Below are 12,589 nucleotides of genomic sequence, written 5' to 3' on the forward strand. Positions count from 1 at the left end.
TGAGGAAAATCCGCTAACTGTAAACTACTGCAATCGTTGGTGTAATTTTTTTTAGTATTTTATATACTATTATTTTAGATACATCAATTTTGTTGGCAATTCTGCTTGCGCCTTTATCGGATCATATCATTTTATTATTATCGTCATCAATATCTAGCATTTGATCTTCTACACTCATGGGAACTGTTATGGTCCTGGTTCATAGCGAGGAATAATGCCACCAATATCTAAAACAAGATGGGACACCGCAACAAATGACCCAGCCTCTCGTAAACGTCCATCTGAATATCGGATTTTTCCATAAATTAATAACATGTAATATTCACGTATGGCGGACATAATGCAATCAAAATATAACCGAAAAAGTTATTAAGGGTGCCATATTCTTTAAGTACTGTTTTCCACAAAGACTAATAATTTCAAATATTTAATAACTGAATAATCTAAAGCTTATCAAATAATAGGAATGTTATGTCATGCCATTTGGGTATTTTCAAAGACGCCGCAGTAAAACGAATAAACAGGTGCAAAAAACGATCAAACCATCAAGGTTTTAGGTACTGAAATCTACGAAAATACTAATTTTTTTATATATAACTCCACATGTAAATTTTGTTATAACATTTACTTGCTTAGTCCTACATATAAAATTGTTTACTTTTATTTATAAGTACGTGAAAATAATTCTTAACATGTGGGGTTAGAATAACAGCAAACGCATGTTTTACAAAAGTTTTTTTTTTCAGTTATTATTTTATTTGAGTAAATTTAAATAGTATCAATGAATAAACAGAACATCAAGAATTTTATTTTTATGCTTACTTTTCTTCTACATGTTTTACTTTTCAAGATTTCAGTACCTAAAAACGCCAGAAATTTGACTATTTCTCGGCCAGGGATATGGCCACCTTAATCAATAAAATATAATATATCCGATAACAATCTCTTTATATTTTTATATTGGAGAAAGCAAATCCTCGAATGATTTGATTCTCATCACATTTACAGTGACTTTGTTTAATGTGGTATAACAACTACAACAAAAATAAATTGTTTTAAAATTGTCCGATATTGTTGCTCTGGATATTTGTAACCAGTTTATAATTTTTGGCAACACTACTAAACTAGTAAAACTGAGGATGAATGTTTTCTATATTAATTGCAATATTCATATAGTAGTAAAATTTATAGCAAGATTTATAATTTATACCAATTTTGTTATTCATTGTGGAATGGGATAAGAGGCATACAGATAAATAGACCAAAAACACTTACGCTAATTATTATTATAGTCTGTTTAGAAATGAAAGAGAGTAATAAGCTTATTATGTATGCAAATCGTATATAAATGTAGTACTGGTGCTTATATTCAATATTTTTATATTATGTAGTTTCGGTATAGATGAGGTGTACTTTTAAAAAAACTTTGTGCGATCGGACTGTACTAAATTGTAGCAGGTAGCTAAAATTTAATCCCCGACAATCCGTCTTTGTCTATGCCGCTTCAATTTCTCGGTCCATTTCTCTTATAAGTAAACAATATAAAAACAGCATTTCAAAACATGAGGCTACTTTAAGCATCATAACCGGGTTAAGAGGGTTTTTAGTAATTCAAATAAAATTATTCAATATTATTATCAAAATATTTATTTAAATTTAATGAATAGACTTTTATTCCACACAAAAATATATGTATTTTGAAAATTCAAATTATGGTGAGTAAATGTAGTGTTGTATAAATGTACAATAAAGAAAATAAAAAAGTAGGTATATTAAAATTCATCCTCTGAATATTCTGATGAATTATCTTCGTCTCCTAGATTGATAACGATAGGTTCCACAGTAACGTCAATTAAATTATCGAGTTCCCACATTTTCTCCTCTTCTTTTTGTACATGATGTATACATCTTTGCCAGTTATCTGCAGTTACTCGTTCCAAGGAATTTTTTAACAAAATTTTCACGTCACTTAATTTAAACGTCGTATTATTTCGCGCTACATCTCCTTTTACCTGCGCCCAGACTAATTCGATTGGGTTAAGTTCACAGTGATAAGGTGGTAACCGTAGTACCGTTATTTGGCGATTTGTTGCCATTTCATCGATAACATATTTTTTCTGATCTTTATTAAGATTGACAAGTGTCAAAAGTTCCTTTTTCACCATATTTGTTTCAAAAGAAATGTTTTTTCCGGATAACCATTGAATTATATCGGCTTTCCTCCAAGCAGTCGTAGGCGTCCGCTCGGTCTGCCGTGAATGGTAACTGGCATTATCCATGACAATTACAGACCCCGGAGGAATAAGATCCAACATCTGTGTAAAATACTCTTCGAAAACATCTGCGTTCATGTCTTCGTGATAGTCACCTGTATTTTTAGATTCAAATAAAAGTAAACCGCCATCTACAAAACCACTGGCACTACCTATATGTGTCACTATTAATCTTCGCCCTTTACCTGAAGGTGCCTTGAACCCTGTTGAAAGTCCATCCAAAAATGCTTGTCGAAAACTTTTTACATTTTTATCTTGCCATACTTTTGTTACAGTATATCCCTCGTTGACCCAAGTTTCGTCTAGATAATAAATATTCCTCCCTTCGTCACGGAATTTTCTAATTGATCTTAAGTAGGATCTTCGCCAACAAATAATTTCATCTTTATCGATAAGAACTGACTTCCTGTTCTGCTTTTCCCAGCAAAAATTCAACTCTCGTAAGACGGCCCATAATTTGCTTCTACTGATTTTTGGCAAATCGTTGTCCTCTGAAAGTTCACTTAAAATTTTGTTTAGCGTTGGTATTTCTTTTTTAAAATAAAATGAGTGTACTTTTCTGCGAATGACATTTTTGAAGAAATCATCTATAACGACTTTTGCCCTCCCATGATTTTGGGGGATTTACAGTATCTTGTTCATTTTTTGTTTCCTTTAAAAGTCTGTAGATAGTCGATTTTCCAATCCCTGACATTTTTGTTAGCATTATTGTTACCCGATAATTACCTGAAACGAAATATTACCACGCCCATGGCCGGTTCTTATCTCGGGGTTTTATTACTCTCCTTCATTTCCAAACAGAGTATAGAACATTTATTTTTACCAAATCCATTAACATTAATTCAGCTTTGAAAATTAACTGATCCCAAATCGAATTTGCAATCAGGTTTTTCTTACGTAAGTGTCTGCAATAATGCAGATAAATGAGGGTATTTTGGAAGACAATGGAAAATTTAAAAAAAGTCAAGGTTACATTTGATGGTAGAAGTAGATAGTACATTTACTTGGCTTCATTAAATGTTTATATTTCGTTTAGAAATACAAGTATTTTATGTAACATGTATTATCATTTAAAGTCAGAACTCCGTCGGATGATCATAGCCGTCGGCCTTTCGCTACAGCGCATCGTACGAAACCGGTAATAACGGCAGTTATTTCTTTATTTTTTATTTATTTTAATTATTTTTATTTTTATTTTTTCACAATTTTGGACACATTAATATCTATATATGGTAAGTCACGTTTGTAAATGCACAGTAGAAGTAACATACATTCACGTCACAACATAAAAAATTTAAAATTTATACTTGCGTTATATAAAAAGGTTAAAATACTTACATTTATAAGGAACTAAATTAAATGTACAACTTAAACTTCTAAAGCCTATATCAGACAATGCAATTTAGTTGTAGCGACAAAATTGCGGGGATTTTGATACGGGGATAAAATTGCATGCTTATTATCACACAATGGGACAGAATTGCTGCAATTTGTTTAGTTTGCAGTAGTGTTACCTGTGCATTGTTTAACATGTAAAATTTCTTGTATGTATCTTGTAAACAATTATTTTTTATTCAAGCAAAACATTGCAATGGATGAAAATTTAAAAGTAAATTGTATAGCTTTAATAGTGGCTTCAACGGTGTTACTAACAACAACCATGATCAACAGCCAACAGGAGCTAGGTTGGTAATAAACAAATCTTCATAAAAGTAACTAGAATCCCTGCAATTTTGTTGCACGGAATAGAGCATGTTCTAATTCATGCAATTAGGTTGTCGGGACAGAATTGCATAGTCTGATAAGAAAAATTTCATGGATTCTATCGTGGCAACCAAATCCCTGCAACAAAATTACATTGTCTGATACAGGCTTAACACAAAAATAGTAATGACAATATGTATCTATTACCTAAAATTCTATTGTAATCACTCAACTATTATTTTTAAATTTGAGATATTCTAATACATTATAAAAGGCATTACCCAATAAAAATTCTTTTATTTTATTTTTAAATTTACTATAGCAGGTAATAGTTTTAATATTGTTTGGCAGTCTATTGAATAAAACAATGGCATTGTAATATGGAGAGCGTTCAAAAAATGTGGTGCGATGTTTTGGTATGCTTAATAATAAATCCCCATGCCTAGTGTTGTATTAATAGTAACATGAGCAAGACTTAAAAAGATGTTCATTTTGTTGAGCAAAAGTAATGATTGGCCTCGCGTTTGCTTCGTGTATTCTAATAATATCGAACCTTTCGCGTTTTTATTATATTTTTATATATTTTTATTTATATGTACTTGTTTACGACCAACACGCCTATGAGTAGCCGACGAAAACCCCGACCTTTACTTATAACTGGTGGCTGAAATTTTAGGAAATTAAAATATGTTTTACATATGTTTTAAAACACTATTATGGAATTTAGGAAAATCTTCTAAAAAGTATAAGAGATTTTGTTATATTCCAAAGTAGAGGGAACATTTTAAAATTGTATGTATAGTCAGACTTGTATACAGTCGGTATTTAAATTTACCTCCCTTACGGAGAATGAATTTTGATTGACCCGGAAATAAATAAATACATTGCTTTCTACGTACAGATAGTCATAAAAATATTTAAAAAAACGCGTTTATATTCTGAGGAAGTGTCTCACAGTCGATATCAGGTCACCAATTCCCCTCCCCGGTGATCTAGTTCCCCCGTTCCTTTTTTCAATTTGCGGACCTGATGAATGACACCGTTAATTGGCTCCGGGCACAAATATTGGCCTCAGTCGGCCGCGTCGAGAGCGTGCCACGTGGGGATGTGCAGTGTCGTGCGGGCCATCTCATGAGACCCGCTGTCTACCCGGTTGACGGAGGGCGCCTCCTCGTGACCTCCGAACCGACGCCTTCTCTCGGCAGGCCGGACGATTGTTTGGACGTCTGTAGGCTTTAAGAGAGAAATTTATTATTTACTTGGACCTTGTCGGTCCGCAGGGTTTTCACGGGAGGTTTTCTTGGGGTGTGCTTTCAGAGGGGCTGGCCTCCGCGAGCATCGAAAATAAATNTTAAAAACACGCGAGAAACTGTATCCTAAAGTTGTTTCGACTACTCTATCTTGGGTGTTACTTGGGATACAATCATTAGATTGTTTTCAATCATACGCTTATAACTGAAATAAAATATATAATTGATCAAGAAGAATGGTTAAGTTAAGTTAACACACACACACAAACGAATGGATACGCACTATCTAGACGAATATATACGTATTATACAGTTTTTAAGAAGTTTCATGGAGCTTTTACGCATTTAAACACGTGCTTGACAGGCATTCGCATTATCAACTTTTAACATCGAATATCTCGAAAACTGTCCATTAGCGAACTTTGGGCCCATGAAGACTTTTGTTCCTCATAACAAAAACAACCTATTCCCAAAATTTCATTAAAATCGACCGAACGGAATTTCACATAAGGTTTGTGCGGGGTCCTTTCATGGATTCTAACGTGGCAACCAAATCCCTGCAACAAAATTACATTGTCTGATACAGGCTTAACACAAAAATAGTAATGAAAATATGTATCTATTATCTAAAATTCTATTGTAATCACTCAACTATTATTTGCAAATTTGAGATATTCTAATACATTATAAAAGGCATTACCCAATAAAAATTATTTTATTTTATTTTTATTTTTCTATAGCTGGTAATAGTTTTAATATTGTTTGGCAGTCTATTGAATAAAACAATGGCATTGTAATATGGAGAGCGTTCAAAAAATGTAGTGCGATGTTTTGGTATGCTTAATAATAAATCCCCATGCCTAGTGTTGTATTAATAGTAACATGAGCAAGACTTAAAAAGATGTTCATTTTGTTGAGCAAAAGTAATGATTGGCCTCGCGTTTGCTTCGTGTATTCTAATAATATCCTTTCGCGTTTTTATTATATTTTTATATATTTTTATTTATATGTACTTGTTTACGACCAACACGCCTATGAGTAGCCGACGAAAACCCCGACCTTTACTTATAACTGGTGACTGAAATTTTAGGAAATTAAAATATGTTTTACATATGTTTTAAAACACTATTATGGAATTTAGGAAAATCTTCTAAAAAGTATAAGAGATTTTGTTATATTCCAAAGTAGAGGGAACATTTTAAAATTGTATGTATAGTCAGACTTGTATACAGTCGGTATTTAAATTTACCTCCCTTACGGAGAACGAATTTTGATTGACCCGGAAATAAATAAATACATTGCTTTCTACGTACAGATAGTCATAAAAATATTTAAAAAAACGCGTTTATATTCTGAGGAAGTGTCTCACAGTCGATATCAGGTCACCAATTCCCCTCCCCGGTGATCTAGTTCCCCCGTTCCTTTTTTCAATTTGCGGACCTGATGAATGACACCGTTAATTGGCTCCGGGCACAAATATTGGCCTCAGTCGGCCGCGTCGAGAGCGTGCCACGTGGGGATGTGCAGTGTCGTGCGGGCCATCTCATGAGACCCGCTGTCTACCCGGTTGACGGAGGGCGCCTCCTCGTGACCTCCGAACCGACGCCTTCTCTCGGCAGGCCGGACGATTGTTTGGACGTCTGTAGGCTTTAAGAGAGAAATTTATTATTTACTTGGACCTTGTCGGTCCGCAGGGTTTTCACGGGAGGTTTTCTTGGGGTGTGCTTTCAGAGGGGCTGGCCTCCGCGAGCATCGAAAATAAATTTTAGAGGTACTGTTAGAAAATAACTTCACATTTTGTCATAGGCTGTCTTGAGCTGCGTATAAGCTAAACGTCATTTTTCAGAAATATGTTATTTCTTTTTATTTACAATAAGCTTTTTAGATGTATAGTTAGTATAGTAAAAAATAAAAATTACTAAAAATAATTTATACTCGACTTGGTAAAATAATTAAATAATTTAAACTATCAAAGAAATTATCTCTTATCTTGTTTCTAATATAACCTTTTTGGCAAAGATAATCTCAGGTAATGAACCACAACAGATGAGCTGGCCTATTCCTGCATTTTAATGATTACTCTTTAGACTTATTCTTAAATGTAATTTACATAAAATTACATTCAATGCTGGACGGGGCTTTAGTCGGTAGAGTAGTTGTTTATGAAAATATCACCATTTATTAATTGAAAGCTTATCTTTGAAGTTATTTTTAACATACCTAGAGATTGGTGTCAATGGATGTGACTTCATCAGGTGAGGATTTTAGGAAATTTTTTGTATGAATGTTAACATCATAGACCGGGAGATATTAGACTGAAGTTCGACGACGTCTTTCTCGTTTATGCCTCTGAGAGTACTGAAAGGTAACCGAGAGACAAGTACAATAAACTAAATTTAAAAGATGGGCTGCGGGACACCTTCGTGAAAATTCAATTTTCCTTTTCAAAAAAATAATGTGTACAGCGACGTATTTCTCACTTATGCCATGTTCGTAAGTTGAAGAGAAGTATCGATTTTATCACGAAATTTTTTTGGCATAAGTGTCGCAAGAGACCTAAATATGGAAAACTTTGTAAGAAAATGTGGAAAAACATCTTTATTTGTCTACCAATTTCTCATTAATGCCAATTAGAAATATGACATTATTATATTCGAAAAGCTCATAAAAAACATTGGCATAAGTCCTACTAAGGACTAAAGAAAATAGGGCTTTGGAAAAGCTGCGGAAAATTTTTCGTTTTGGTCAACGTTTTTCTCGTGAATAAATTAAAGCTTATTGCAAAGAAAAAAATGAAAGTATTCATTTTTTTTAAAGGGCATAAGTCCCTGGTGAGGACTATATGCTAAAAATTTTTTGAAAAGTTGTAGGAAAATTCATGAAAATTTTTACGTCTTTCTCGCTTATGCCATTTTGCATGCACGTAGGAAACTACATTATAAAGTCATATAAATGTAGGCATAAGTCCACATTGGATTTTCATGTTGTAAATTAATTTGAATTTTAATACGAGTCAGGTCGACAAAGTAGAAAAATAATAGAAAATTGCCACAATTTTCTCGTTTATGCCGTTTCGTACACGAGTAGAAAATATTACTAAAAGCCATTTTCAAGAGTGGCATGAATGCCACAAGGTACCGTCGTATGTAAAAATTTTTAAAAAGTTTATTTCATCGCCTACGCAATTTTCGAAATACTTATACTTACTTGCATTTAGCGTATTTTTAATTTTTATAAATATAAGTAATTCATGTATTTAATGAAAGTTAATAATAAACTATTTCGGCTTAAGTCCCCACATATTAGAAATGATTTTTAATTATTCTTTGAGTCATGATCAGAAAAAGAAAAATTATATAATATTGCCACAAATTTCTCGTTTGTTCGTAAATGAGTAGAGTATTTTATCACAATAGACCATACGTATTTATGAACAATATATTTAAATTTTAAAAATTAAAAATATTATATAATTTGAATTAACCGCTTCAGTGCAAGGATGATCTACTTGAATTGAGCCGACTAAGGTAGAAGAAGAAGAAGAAGAAGAAGAAATAATTAAGCTAGAATACATAGGGAAGAAACTGATTTATAACTGATTTAATATCATGTATATTGAATTTTGTTTTTTGTTTCTGGTACTTTGTACCTTAATTACTTAATTTGTACTTTTATACATTTTATTTTTATATTAAAAGATTTATTTAAGTAATAGTAATTGAATTGAAAAACCGCTGCCAACTCAATTGTCAGAATGCTTCCTCAAAGACTTTGAATTACTAATTTTTAATTATAACTAACACAAACAATAACACTTAAAATAATACAAATTTTTATTAACTTAAAATTAAAGCATATCAAAAATAAAAAGTTTTTTCGGTTTTATGATTTTTTACATTTTCAAATTTCAAACAGTTTTATCTGCAGCTCTTGATGAAAACGGATCAAAATAAAGGCCTTACTACCAGCTTTATTATAAGTTATTAAGAATTATCGTAATAAAAAATAACATGTCGAAAAATCAAACTAAACCCAATATAAAGCTTTCTCTTTTTCATGAAATTTTTTTTATTTTAAATTTTTTATTCCCTTTTATAGTTAGAAATATTCATTTTTTATATAGATATCTTCTCCGACACTTGCATTATTTATCATACATTTTTTAAATTAATTTAAGTATATCGAAAATTGCGCAGGCGAGGAAATAACCGCAATTTGTAATTTTTGACAACTTTTTAAAAAATTTTACATACGACGGTACCTTGTGGCATTCATGCCACTCTTGAAAGTGGCTTTTAATAATATTTTCTACTCGTGTACAAAACGGCATAAACGAGAAAATTGTGGCAATTTTCTATAATTTTTCTACTTTGTCGACCTGACTCATATTAAAATTCAAATTAATTTACAACATGAAAATCCAATGTGGACTTATGCCTACATTTATATGACTTTATAATGTAGTTTCCTACGTGCATGCAAAATGGCATAAGCGAGAAAGACGTAAAAATTTTCATGAATTTTCCTACAACTTTGAGACTTATGCCTTCATATTGAACCCATAGAGGAGTGATGCCTACTTGACACAGTACATTATTTATAGTAAGTATCATAAATTTTCAACGGCATAAATGAGAAAGTTATAGAATGAAAATAAAAATTTTCCGCAGCTTTTCCAAAGCTCTATTTTCTTTAGTCCTTAGTAGGACTTATGCCAATGTTTTTTATGAGCTTTTCGAATATAATAATGTCATATTTCTAATTGGCATTAATGAGAAATTGGTAGACAAATAAAGATGTTTTTCCACATTTTCTTACAAAGTTTTCCATTTTTAGGTCCCTTGCGACACTTATGCCAAAAAAATTTTGTGATAAAATCGATACTTCTCTTCAACTTACGAACATGGCATAAGTGAGAAATACGTCGCTGTACACATTATTTTTTTGAAAAGGAAAATTGAATTTTCACAAAGGTGTCCCGCAGCCCATCTTTTAAATTTAGTTTATTGTACTTGTCTCTCGGTTACCTTTCAGTACTCTCAGAGGCATAAACGAGAAAGACGTCGTCGAACTTCAGTCTAATATCTCCCGGTCTATAAATAATACAAAAACACTGGAAACATTTAAAATCTTTTCCATCCATTTTGTCTCACTTGTTTAAGATCAGAAATATAAAATTTGGACTTTGCCACACAAAAAATGTCTCATTATTTAATTAGTAAATTTTGTTTTCTTTATCCGTACGACTAATAGACAGTAGCAGCTGGTGCTGGAAAAAAAATTCAAATAAAATTTAGTTTACAATGTTAACCTGAAAACTATGAATACTTGGGTTCTTCATAGCTTGCCTCTACATCTGTAAAGTGTTTACAGTGGTGGTCATGTTTACTGTTGCGCAGCAGTGAAAGACGGCGGAGTGGGAGCATATTTACCATGCAGTTTGGGCTCTGTTTAGCAAATACAATTATAGCTGTTCACCGCTTTCTTCCTAATAAACGTAGATAATTTGTTCAGGTATGGTGTTACCTAATTTTGTTACTTACATAATAATTATTGTTTCTTTTCTGTGTTTTAAAAAATTGTTATTGTAGCACTTGCACTTCAATCTATTGCAAAATCAATGGTGCGTGAAATACTAAACATTAATGAAAAAGTAATTGAAAAGTTTACTTCGGACAAAAGCAAAAATAAAAAATACGGGTCCCCTAAATTTGTCTTAAGAATCTGTGACCAAATTTTGTTGCATGAATTTCGGGACACCCTGTATATCAAGGTTAGAATTTCGTGTGGATTTTTGTAAAAAGTGGTTAGTTAGAACCAACGTCAAGAAAATGATATAATTTTATTCAAAGTAACTACGTAATTTCATGAGGTCTAAAGTGATATTCCAAACAGTCTGTACGCAAAACGAAAAGCACTGCGTTGACCCTCGGGGTCCTTTCCGTTATAGCGGGCGCGGGCGTCCCCGACCCCTCGGAGGCGAAGAAAATTCGGACTGTCCGGTCTCGATATGCGAATAGGAAACGGCATTTGCATAGGAGCCAACTGGCGTCGGACGGGGAGACATAAAAAGACGCGGCCGGCCAGAAAGAAGCGTCCACCAACTGTCACCGCCCGAAGAAGCTGCATACATATGCAAACAGTACGTGTCGTTTCGCATACTGTCGTCCCCTGTCCGGTCGGACAAAGATATGACCCAGAGCCGGTTGCAGGGAACCTTCTAAGCCCGGCGGGTGCAGTGATACACATAGGATTAATCTTGACATTGGGTTACATTGCTTAAACATTGCTCGGAACCAAAAGGAAACAAAATAAAAAATTTACAAGTGTCGGAGTGGTTCGCAATATTCCTTGCCTCCCCATTGTCATCCCCATTATCGTGGAACGTCTGGACTACTTCTGTTTGACGCATAAAAAGTCCAATCTACACAACGACATTGAAATCACTCCGATCGAACCAACTCTGCGCCCAGTGGTTAGGACTAAATATGTAATACCATTTGATAGCGTAGGTATACCCTCTCCCCCCCTATCTAATGTTACAATACGTATTGCTTAAACATTTTTATAACAAATACGATTTTAATTAAAGTGTCGCTGATAATCCAAAGAATCAATAGCAATTTTTTGGGTTTTCAATGATTTATTAAGTATTCTTGAACATTACATTTGAAATAAAATACTTTTTCGTTTCGAACATGTGTAATAACATTTTCCATTTATGGTAAATTTATTTTAGGCGAAAATAATACAGTTCTATAAATATTTATAAATAATTACCCAATTTTTTTTGCAGTAAAGTAAGAGTAAGTACATTATTATATCGTTCACACTATTATACAGTATGATGCAAATTTATGGAATAAATTCAATCTTTCAAAAATGACCGACTTTAAAATAAGGTCATCTTGTGATATACATTTAAAAGACGTTATGTCACCAGCCTTGACGTAATCGACGATTTTTTTAAATACAAACGGGTCATGAGACACCTCATTTGAAAGGTCTCCAAATCGTCTGTTCAACGGTATAATTATTCGAATATTTATTTCTACAGGGTCAACCAAAATCATGTATTTACTTAAGTAGAATGAAATTACAATAAATGTTCAAACTGATGACCTTCAGCAATGAGAAAGTCGGTCAGTAAATTCTTCTCTAACGTTTTCTAGAACTTCTGGGGTTATTTGTGCAATATCCGTTCTGATGCGCTCTTTTGACTCTTCTAGACTATTTGGTCGATTTTGATAAACTTTGGTCTTCAAGTATCCCCTTAAAAACAAGTCTGGTGGAGTCAGATCTAGAGACCTTGGTGGCCATTCGATCGATCCTCTCCTCCCTATCCACCTACCATGGAAAACG

The sequence above is a fragment of the Anoplophora glabripennis genome, unplaced genomic scaffold, assembly GCF_000390285.2.
Source record: "Anoplophora glabripennis isolate ALB-LARVAE unplaced genomic scaffold, Agla_2.0 scaffold12, whole genome shotgun sequence".
Classification (NCBI taxonomy): Eukaryota; Metazoa; Arthropoda; class Insecta; order Coleoptera; family Cerambycidae; genus Anoplophora; species Anoplophora glabripennis.